Raw genomic sequence first — 12,165 nt, forward strand, 5'->3', positions numbered from 1 at the left:
GAGGATGTTTCTCAAAGGGGCTGGCATTTGATTCAGGAGACTAAGGGTATCCACCTTCAACAACATAGACAAGCATCATCTAATAGGAAGAGAGAGCCTGAATAGAACAAAAAGGCCAAAGAAGGGAAAGCTCCCTCTCTCTCTTCTTGATCTGAGTCTCCATCATTTCTTACCCTGAGACATCAGAATTCTCAGCCTCTGGACACTGGACTTTCATCAGTGGTCCCCTGGTTCTTGGGTCTTTAGTCTTAGACTAAGTTATACCACTACTTTGTTGATTCTGCAGCTGGAAGGCGGCAGATTGTGGAACTTCTTGACTTCCATAACTGCATAAGACAATTCCTAAAAATAATCTCCTATTATATAGATATACATATACACACACACATAATACACACATACTACTGGTCCTGTGGTCCTCCTTCTTGAAGAGCTCTAACAATGTATTTTATTGTGAAATTATAATTAATTACCCATAAAAGTGACAACAGGAGGTGGGGAGGGTATAGCTCAGTGGTAGAGTGCCTGCTTAGCATGTATGAGGTCCTGGGTTCAATTCCCAGTAACTCAACTAAGAAATAAATAAAATAAATAAACCTAACTGCCTCTCCTGCCTCAAAAAAAAAAATCAAAAATGACAATAAAAGATTTCAAATGTAAATATAAAATCTGGAAAAATAGCTATTGTAATAATAATACTCAATTCTCTTAAGTACTAGAGGGCATGATTAAAGGAAAAATGAAGCATGGGGTATTATTTTGAATAAGTCACATAATCTTTGTTTCCTAGGTAGATTACTCTAAAGGCAATGAAAAAATTTACAATCTCCTATTAAAAACAGACCTGTAGACAGACAAGGCCAAGATGGCAGAGTAGTAGGATGCTCATAGCTCACCCTCTCCCACAGATACACCAAGACATACATCCAAGGACCCACTCATCCAACCAAAGAAACTACACAACTCTGAAAGAACACTGTCCTCTTCAAAAGACAAAGTCGTCAAAAATCTGTTTTATTCCTACATAGGCATTAGATAGATAAATAAATAAACTCCTTTAAGAACCACAATAGATAACTGATACTCCATAAGCCACAGTACCAGAGACATATGAGCAAGATGAAGAAGCAGAGAAACCATTCCCAATTAAAAGAACAAGAGAAATCCCCTGAAAGAATGATCAATGAAATAGACATTGATAGCCTACTAGATCAAGATTTCAAAAAAGGAGTGATCAAAGTATTGAAGGAACTAAAAGAGATAGTGTTTAGAGATATAAAATATGTCAAAAAAGAAACCAAAGCTATAAAGAAGAGCAAAGTAGAATAGGTAAACTCATTGGTGGAGATGAGAATGGATATAAAGGCTGTGCAAAGCAGACTCGATAATGCAGAGGAACGAATTAGTGACCTAGAAGACAGGACAACAGAAAGCACCCAATCAAAACAACTGCAAGATAAACAAATAAAAACAAATAAAGCAACATAAGGGACTTACGGGATAATATGAAGCATTCCAATCTCCACATAATAGGGGTCCCAGAAGGGGAAGAAAGATCAAAGGGGATTGAAAAGATTTTTGAATAAATCATGACTGAAAACTTCCCAAACTTAAAGAAGGAATCAGATATCCAAGTATAGGAAGTTCAAAGGGTCCCAAACATGAAGAACCCAAACAGACCCATATCAAGACATATCATAATCAAGATGGCCAGAGTCAAGGATAAAGAAATGATCCTAAAGGCAGCAAGAGAAAAGCAAAGAGTGAGTTACAAGGGAACCCCCATAAGGCTCTCCGCTGATTTCTCTACACAAACACTACAGGCCACAAGGGAGTGGCAAGATATATTCAAAGTCATGAATGAAAAAAAAAAAAAAAAAAGATGCAGCCTAGGATGCTCTATCCAGTAAGGCTATCCTTTAGAATAGAAGGAGAGATAAAGTACTTCACAGCCAAGCAAAAACTAAAAGAGTTTAGTAACACTAAACCCACGCTAAAAGAAATAGTGACATGTCTACTCTAAATAGAAAAGCAGTGAGATGCTACAGAAATGAGAAACTTGTAACTGGAAAGGTGATAACTCATGAATTACAAAAAAAATGAACATGAAACTGTAAAAGACATTGAAATCATTAAGAGTGGGTGAGGGAAGCAAGAAAATACAGAGTATTTTTTTTCTTTCTTTTAAAATTTTTTTTTTGTTTTCAGTAGGGTGGGTTCGAGATATAGTAATGGGATAATAGACTTACAGAAAAGGGTAACCACAAGCCAAAAACTTACAAGGGGGTCACAAAAAACTAAATAAAATCCATGATAATACAAAGGAAAATTATCAAAAAACAAAAGGAAGAGGAAAGGAACAAAGAAGAAATACCAAATCAACTGCAAAGAGAAGTTCAAAATGGCAATAAACACACATCTATCATTAATTACTGTAAATGTTAATGGACTAAATGCTCCCGTCAAAACACATAGAGTGGCAGACTGGATAATAAAGCAAGAACATTCAATATGCTGCATACAAGAAACCTACTTTAGGGAGAAACACACATACAGATTGAGAGTGAAAGGATGGAAAAGGATATTCCATGCAAATGGAAAAGCCAAAAAAGCCGGTATAGCAGTACTAATTTCAGATAAAATAGACTTTAAAACAAAGGCCATAAAGAAAGATAAAGAAGGACATTTTATAATGATTAAAGGAGTGATACAAGATGAGGATACTACACTCTTTAATATATATGCATCCAATATAGGAGCACCTAAATACATAAAACAATTACTAACAGAGATAAAGGGGGATATTGATGGGAATACAATCATAGTTGGAGATATTAACACAGTATTAACATCACTAGACAGATCTTCCAAACAGAAAATAATAAGGTAACAGGGAAATTAAATAATACAATAGAAAAAATAGATTTAGTGGATATTTTCAGAGCTTTACACCCCCCAAAAATAGGATATACATTCTTTTCAAATGCACATGGAACATTTTCTAGGATTGATCATGTACTTGGGCACAAAAAAAAAAAAAAAAAAAAAAACCTCAACAACTTTAAGAAGATAGAAATTATCTAAAGCATCTTTACTGACCACAGTGCCATGAAACTAGAAATCAACAACAGAGAAACAAGGGAGGGAAAAAAGAAAGCATGGAGATTAAACAATATGCTATTAAAAAACCAATGAGTCAAAGAGGAAATCAAAGCTGAAATAAAAAAAAAATCCTGAAACAAATGAAAATGAAAGCACAACTGCAAAAAATTAATGGGATACAGCAAAGGCAGTGCTAAGAGGGAAGTTTATAGCAATATAGGCCTTCATCAAAAAAGAAGAACAATCTCAAATAAACAATTTAACCCACTAAATAAAAGGACTACAAAAAGAAAAACAAAAACCCAAAAAGACAGCAGAAGGAAGGAAATTATAAAGATCAGGGAGGAAATAAATAAAACAGACAATTAAAAAAAAAAACATAGAAAAAAACAATCAAATCAAAAGCTGTTTTTTTTTTTTTTTTTTGAAAAAGTAAATAAAATTGACAAACCTCTGGCCAAACTCAAAGAAAAAAAGAGAGAGCACAAATTAGCAAAATAAGAAAGGAAAATGGAGGAATTACATTTTATTACAATAAAATAGAAACACAAGAATATTATGAAAAACTATATGGAACCAAACTGGATAACCTAGAGGAGATGGACAAGTTTCTGGAAACACACAGTCCACCAAGACTGAATCAAGAAGAAACTGACCGCTTGAACAAACCAATCACTAGAAATGAAGTCGAAATAGCAATAAAAAACCTTCCTATAGATAAAAGTCCAGGACCAGACGGCTTCACTGTGGAATTCTACCAAACATACAAAGAAGAACTCATATCAGTCCTTCTCAAACTCTTCCAGAAGACTGAAAAGGAGGGAATACTCCCAAACTCACTCTATAAAGCCACCATCACCCTGATACCAAAACCAGGCAAATACACTACCAAAAGAGAATTATAGGCCAATATCACTAATGAACGTAGATGTAAAAATCCTCACCAAAATATTAGCAAATAGAATCCAACAACACATAAAAAAGATTATACTTCTTGACCAAGTGGGCTTCATCCCCACCACAAGGGTGGTTCAACATATGCAAATCAATCAATGTAATACATCACATCAACAAGAGAAAGCACAAAAACCACATGGTCATCTCAATAGATGCAGAAAAAGCATTTGATAAAATTCAACACCCATTTATGATAAAAACTCTCACCAAAGTGGGTATAGAGGGAACATATGTCAACATAATATAAGCTATATATGACAAACCTACAGCCAGCATAGTACTCAGTGGTGAAAAACTCAAAAGCTTCCCACTAAAATCTGGGACAAGGATGCCCACTATGACCACTCCTATTCAACATAGTCGTGGAAGTCCTAGCCACAGCAATCAGGCAAGAGAGAGAAATAAAAGGGATCCAAACTGGAAAAGAAGAGGTAAAAGTGTCACTATATGCTGATGACATGTAACTATATATAGAAGACCCTAAAAGGTCCACACAAAAAATACTAGAGCTGATTGAAGAATTCAGCAAGGTATCAGGTTACAAGATTAATGTGCAAAAGTCAGTTGCATTTCTTTACACTAATGATGAATCAACAGAAAGCAAAAGTAAAGAAACAATCCCCTTTAAAATAGCACCCAAAGTAATAAATTATCTGGGAATAAATCTAACCAAGGAGGTGGAAGAATTATACACAGAAAACAATAAATTGATAAAGGAAATTAAAGAAGACTTTAAAAAATGGAAAGGTACCCTATGCTCTTGGATTCAAGGAATCAGTATTGTTAAAATGGTCACACTGCCCAAGGCAATCTACAGATTTAATGCAATCCCTATCAAATGACCCAGGACATATTTCACAGAACTAGAACAAACCATAATAAAATTTATATGGAACTATCAAAGACCTAGAATTGCCAAAGCATTACTGAAGAGAAAAAGAGGCTGGAGGAATAACTCTCCCAGACTTCAGACAATACTATGGAGCTACAGTCATCAAGACAGCATGGTATTGGTACAAAAACAGACATATGGACCAATGGAACAGAATAGAGAGCTCAGAAATGAACCTACAAACTTATGGTCAACTCATCTTCGACAAAGGAGGCAAGAATATACAATGGAATAAAGACAGTCTCTTCAGCAAATGGTGTTGGGAAAACTGGACAGAAGCATGTAAAGCAATGAAGCTAGAATACTCCCTTACACCATACACAAAAATAAAGTCAAAATGGATCAAAGACTTAAACATAAGACAAGATACAATAAACCTCCTTGAAGAAAATATAGGCAAAACATTATCTGACATATATCTGAAACATGTTCTCCTAGAACAGTCTACTCAAGCAATAGAATTAAAAGCAAGAATTGACAAATGGGACCTAATGAAACTTACAAGCTTCTGTAAAGCCAAGGAAACCATAAGTAAAACAAAAACACAACCTACAGAATGGGAGAAAATTTTTGCAAATGAAACCGACAAAGGTTTGATCTCCAGAATATATAAGCAGCTCCCATGACTTAACAAGAAACAACAAACAACCCAATGCGAAAGTGGGCAGAAGACCTAAACAAGCAATTCTCCAAGGAAGACATACAAATGATCAATAGGCACATGAAAAAAATGCTCAATATCACTAATTATCAGAGAAATGCAAATCAAACTATGATGAGGTATCACCTCACACCAGTCAGAATGGCCATCATTCAAAAATCCACAAATGACAAATGCTGGAGAGGCTGTGGAGAAAGGGGAACCCACCTAAACTGCTGGTGTGAATGCAGCTTGGTGCAGCCACTGTGGAAAACAGTATGGAGATTCCTGAAAAGACTAGGAATAGACAACAAGGAATCCTGCTCCTGAGCATATATCCAAAAGGAACCCTACTTCAGGATGACACCTGCACCCCAATGTTCATAGCAGCACTATTTACAATAGCCAAGACATGGAGATAGCCTAAATGTCCATCAATGGATGACTGGATAAAGAAGAAATGGTATATTTATACAACATAACACTATTCTGCCATAAAAACCGACAACATAATGCCATTTGCAGCAACATGGATGCTCCTAGGAAATGTCGTTCTAAGTGAAGTAAGCCAGAAAGAGAAAGAAAAATACCATATGAGATCACTCATATGTGGAATCCAAAAACAAAGCATAAATACAAAACAGAAGCAGACTCATAGACATAGAATACAAGTTTGTGGTTGCCAAGGGGGCGGAGGGTGGGAAGGGATAGACGGGGTTTCAAAATTGTAGAATAGATAAACAAGATTATACTGTATAGCACAGGGACATATACACAAGATCTTATGGTAGCTCACAGAGAAAAAAAATGTGACAATGAATATATATATGTTCATGCATAACTGAATATTTTTGCTCTACACTGGAATTTGACACAACATTGTAAAATGATTATAAATCAATAAAAAGTGTTGGAAAAAAAACAAGAAGCCAAAAGTATATAAAATTCAGCATGCACTTAATAATGAATGTTTCAGTACTTTTTCTTATTTTGAAATTATTTAGATATTAAATGGATGTCTACTACTTAACCTTTCATAACTGTAAAATATTTTGGGAAAGTATTTTTAGGCAGAAATTAGAAAACATAACTTTTGTTGAAATAAAGTTTGTTCAAATAATACTCCATTTAAATTAAATTTTTCATTTGTGTAATGTTTAACATCTAGTATATATAATATTAGTTTATTTGAGTAGTGACCCCAAGCAGAATAACAATGTATGCTTGCATTACATTTAATGTTGACAACTCTGAAGATATATCTGTATTATTAAATCAACAATATCAAAGTGGTCTTAAGTACCAAAAACTTACTCATCCCATGTAAATCTGGACAACCTTTGAGTTGGTTCCTATGTTTCTGGGAATTTAAGAAGATTTAACATATAAGTGCTTATTTCTCTCTAAGCTAATTATGATGGAACTCCCTTAAGAGATTTTATTGATTAATGAGGTAATACCATCAGGAGATAGGCCAAAAAAAAAAAATATATATATATATATACACACAAACAGAAACACACAGAGATACACGTACACACAGACACAAGTAGAGGCCTTATATTTTTTATTTTAAAACTTTTATTTAAAACTTATTAGAAACGAGTCAGGCATAAATACAATAATACAAAACTCACTAATTTATAGAAGAGTGGATTCTATTTTTTCTCCACTTTATATTTTTATTGGAAATGCATTTATGGCAAATGGTTTAAAGTTAAAGATTATATGTTCAATACAAGGGCTAAAAGCTTTTTACCAATATTTATTCAGGGGACTTTTGAGATTTTCTTTGCTTTTATATGTAATCTTATAGACTGCATCTTAGGCGAGAGACTATGATGACATCATGCAGCTTTCTGGATGTCTCCAAAGCCTAATCTAAATGGATGAAATACCAAGTCAGTTTCCAATTAGTCTTTTGTTCTTTTCAGCCCCAGGTAGTTGCTTTTGTGGGGTCTCTGAGTCCTTGAGAGCCCCCAGTAGGGTGGGGACCTAAAGTCCCAGTGACTGTAGAGAACTGAGGAGCTGGATTCAGAAAGTGATGGTCTGGAAGGAGCAAACAGAGGGGTGGAGGAGGTAAGGCTTGAAGGATGCAGAGGAGCTGAAGAGACGATGGAAGGTGGTAAAAGGAGGAGAGGAGGTGATGGGAGCAGAGACCTCAGAGAAACCAGTATGAGGGGATCTTCAATTTCTCAAAGAAACCCCTGAAGTTCCAAATTATCCTTGGTAACTTAATGACACCAAGAGAAGTAACTGAGAGAGTTACTGACATGGTGGCATACTGTCAGCTGGAGCTCAAGAAGGGGGATATCAGTCAAACAGTAAGTTTCCACTGGATTAACAGATACACACTACTATATATAAAACAGATAAACAACAGGGTCCTACTGTACAGTATAGGGAATACATTCAATACCTTGCAATAGCCTACAATGGAAAAAATCTGAAAAAGAATACATATATATGATACACATCACTTTGATATACACACACACACACATATATATATATCACTGAAAGTAACACAACATTGTAAATCAACTATCTTTCAATTAACAACAACAACAAAGTTCCCATTGGAGGAGCAGGATCAAATGGAGAGAACAAAGTGGCCTCAAGAGCCAGGATTAAATACCCAATGGTAATCATCAAAAAGACAAGAGATAACAAATGGTGGCAAGAATGTGGAGGAAAGGAAACCCTCCTACACCATTGGTGGGAATGTAAATTGGTGCAGACACTATAGAAAACAGTATGGAGGTTCCTCAAAAAATTAAAACTTGAACTACCATGTGATCCAGCAATTCCACTCCTGGGTATTTATCTGAAGAAAGTGAAAAAAAATTATCTCAAAAAAATTCTGCACCCCCATGTTCATCACAGCATTATTTACAATAGCCAAGGCATGGGGACAACCTAAGTGCCCACTGTCAGATAGACAGATAAATAAAGATATAGATACACAGACACACATATATACACACAAAGGAATATTATTCAGCCATAAAAAGGAAATCCTGCCATTTGCAACATGAATGGAACTTGAGGGCATTATGCTAAGTGAAATAAGTCAAACACAAATAACGCATGATGTCACTTATATGTGGAACATAAAACAAAAACAAGGGAACACATAGATTAGAGAACAAATTGGTGGTTGTCAGAAGTACAGGATGGGTGAAATGGGTGAACTGGGTCAAAAGGTACAAACTTTCAGTTATAAGATAAATAAGTCCCAGGGATGGAATATACAGTACAGTGACAATAGTTAACAATACTGTACTGAATATCTGAAAGTTGCTAAGACAGCAAATCTTAAAAGTTCTTATCTCGAGAAAAAATTTGTGACAATCTCTGGGAATGGATGTTAACAAAATGTATTAAGTATACACATGTATATTGTTATGATATATGTATCAGTATGTTGTTTGCCTGAAACTTACATATAGTTAAATGTCAATTATAGCTCAGTAATAATAGTAAAAAGAGCTAGGATAGTTTTTTTCTGGCTCGAGATTCAGGGAATGACCCCCCAATCAGAACAAGGAGCCAGCAAGGACTTCCATTCCAAGAAGTCTGATACTCTTGTGCGAGCGTACTCAGAACTGAAAGAATCAAAACGTGTCTTCACCATGCTTCAATAGACCTTTGTCTGGAGCACTCCGTCAGGAGCTGGACTCACCAACAGATACCAAAATGGGCAGGACGACTTGAGATCAGACAAAGGTCTCTGCAGCTGAAAGGTCTAGAAACTCCGAGGGTCCAGTGGTGGTTCTGATCCAAACCCAAGCCGTGGAGCCAGAAAACTGTCAAAGATAAAATCAGACGCTAGTTAAAGGTTCAAGAACAGATTTTTCATCAGAAATACACCGTTGTAATAAGGAAAGGGTCCAGCGTGAGCTGAACTCTGCTTCTACTTGCTCAGAGGTGACTGAGCATCTCAAAGGGAGACTAAGGGAATAGAGGAGGGGGGTGGGGGTTCAGGAAAGTCAGGAAAGTGAGAAGTTAGCAGAAAGTGGTAAAGGAGGGGTGTTCGTCTGAGAGTTTGTTAAGGAGGACTCACCAAAGTCAGGCTCCCACAGAGACAGGAGCCCTGTCTCCAAAAGTGGGATGAATAAACAGTAAATTCCTTTGGCTGAGTTTTCTCAGGCCGGCACTTTCATGGGGGAGGGGAGGGTCCAGGGGCAACCCAGGGAGCAGCTTGAGCTATTAGAAACTTGTTACTTTTTTCTGAAGTCTTTACAGGCCAAGGAGATTGAGGCTTAGTCCAGAGGAGGGCTCAGAGGGGCCTGGCTAGTTTGGTTAGAGAGAATCTTTGTTAGAGGCAATACGCCAAGGAAGAACGGCGTGGAGAGGAACAGAGGAAGGGCGGGAGGAAGGAAGAAAACCACCAGAAGCTGAGAGTGATCAAAGGCAATTTACGCTGAAGGAAAGACTATTTTTTAAGAACAAACTGTTAATAATCTACCAATATCAGATTTGGCTAACTATTGTCACATCACCCCTCAAACAGCTGATGAATAGGATTCAGTAGGAAAGCGCTCTGTGGAGAGAAAGCGGAGAAAATCCCAAGGACTGTGTCAGGGAATCAAAGAGCCTCCAAGGAATACACAGAGGGATCCAGGACCAGCGAGCAACAGCGGGTAAACGCCTGCCCACCGCCCGACTGCGGCACCTGCGGGCCCCCTGCCGGCCCCACCCGTCTTGCTCCTAGTCCAGTACCATCCGTGCGCCGCTGAGGACCCCCCTTCATCCGCGGTTCTCTGCGAGGACTGCTCTTGGCTCCCGCATGTGGACACCAGGTGGCGCTGTGACCCGCCGCTCCGAACGTTCTGATCGCTGTCTCCATCCCGCCTACAGGTGCACAATGAGGGGACAGGAGGCTGCACTCGGGCGGGGTGGGGAGGGGGTGTGTGAGGTGGGGAGACAGACAGGTGAACACGAGCACTCAAAGTCCCTCACACTTGCTCTGCGCGGGCCCAGAACCCCTCCTGGAAATCTCCAGGGACCTCCCCAGTAGGCAGGGACCACACTCACTTGTTCTGTCTTCCCAACACGCAGATTTCATGAGCCTGGGGTAAATGTCAAGAAACAAGACCCAGACGTTCAAAATAACTCAACACCCAGACATTTCTCTGTGGGCTGCCCCTGCTTCACTTCCTGCCCTCTCTCACCTGGCCAGTCCCACCAAGCTCTGCCCTCCATGTTCCAGACAAGTTACCGTCCCTCTGTTCCCTCAGATGCACTGGCCTTGCCTGAGGTGGGGACAGGCTTTTTCCTTTTCTCCCCGCCCCCTGCCCCGCCTGCTCTTTGCCTCCCTCCCTGCTCCTCACACTTGAGCACTTCCTCAGATAAGCTCCTCCAAGAGGCTTTCCTTGTGTGTCCTGCCCCAGGTCCTGTTCCTGTTTTGGAGCTCCCAAGCACAGCTGTCTACTCACAGTTTAGTTTTCTGAATCCCCACTGGACTGAAATCTCAGAGAATACGGAGACTTCATCTGTGCTAATCCCCTGTGGCCACCCCTCACATGTAGTGGACACAGAGTGACAGAGAAGATTCTCTTCTCATTGAGGTTCAAAAACAAATAAGGCTATTTCAGTCTCACACCTCTCACCTCTAATCTTGTTATCTTCCCTATAGCCCCCTAGTCTCTGCAAATATGAACTCTGAATCTGAATATGCTCCCCTAGGGAGTCAGCACTGCAGGGTGAGAAATTACAGGACACACAGGGCTCCTTCCCCTCTCCTTTGCACCCATGCTTTCCCTCTCAGTGGGGTATCTCACCTTGCCAGATTCAAGTTAACTAAGCATTCTCCAAGAATCATCTCAGAAGTTGGTGCTCCTTTTATAAACCATTTCAAACATCAGTTCTACATTTCATAAATTTTCATATGCACATTTTCTTACATTTTCAATCCTAGAGAAAAAAAAAAACCTCATATAATCAATGGCATCTCAAAGAGTACGTTGTCATTGCACACACACATGAACTTGGTCTGAAAACCTCTCACTGGCATTTTCTACCTCTATAAGGGTAGATATAGATAAAGGTTCTGTGTAACATATGTGTAAATGTCTCAAAAAATCTAAATGTATACACAAGTTTAAATGGTACTATGGAATGACATTAAAAAATAAATACCATGAGTAGTTAAATTTTAACGTGTAAGCTTCTGTAATTTTTTAATGTATACAGTATTTTTTTATTCTATAATTTAAAAGGTATTTTAATCCTCTATTCATTGAGGTCCTTCACCAGTGGCTTGAGAGAAGTTTCAGGGACAGAGTGTTTTCTAATTAAGAAATTCTACATCACATCTCCATTAACAGTATGACATGGGACACGACAGATACTGATGACTCTGAGTGCAAACTGGATTCTGAAGATATGGATGCAGGTTGTGAAAATACTTATGGGAACCTAACTAATTGTTTTTTTACGTATATAGGAGCTATTTCTCTGTTATTTAAAGGGCTCTTTCAACAAGTACAAGCTAAGGATTATGAGCATTTTATAGTATAATGCAATTGGGCACTTTTCTTTCATTACGCTGCATCTTAAACTGATGATT

At 38.0% G+C, this 12,165-nt stretch overlaps 1 long non-coding RNA gene across 3 annotated transcripts in view; it reads right to left on the reverse strand.

Annotated features, from left to right (window-relative positions):
* Nucleotides 1-11,667, reverse strand: part of LOC105081146 (uncharacterized) — a 69,754-nt gene extending 58,087 nt beyond the window's left edge. For 2 of the 3 annotated variants that reach the window (XR_012502683.1, XR_012502682.1), the window contains exons 1-2: nt 9,658-11,667; nt 9,277-9,400 (exon numbers count right to left, since the gene is read on the reverse strand). This is a non-coding gene — a long non-coding RNA (uncharacterized LOC105081146). The remainder of the gene's footprint in view (nt 1-9,276; nt 9,401-9,657) is intronic. The other variant, XR_836402.3, reaches the window with a different exon arrangement.
* Nucleotides 11,668-12,165: the final 498 nt, after the last annotated feature.

This window comes from Camelus bactrianus, chromosome 27 (assembly GCF_048773025.1).
Source record: "Camelus bactrianus isolate YW-2024 breed Bactrian camel chromosome 27, ASM4877302v1, whole genome shotgun sequence".
NCBI classification, from domain to species: domain Eukaryota; kingdom Metazoa; phylum Chordata; class Mammalia; order Artiodactyla; family Camelidae; genus Camelus; species Camelus bactrianus.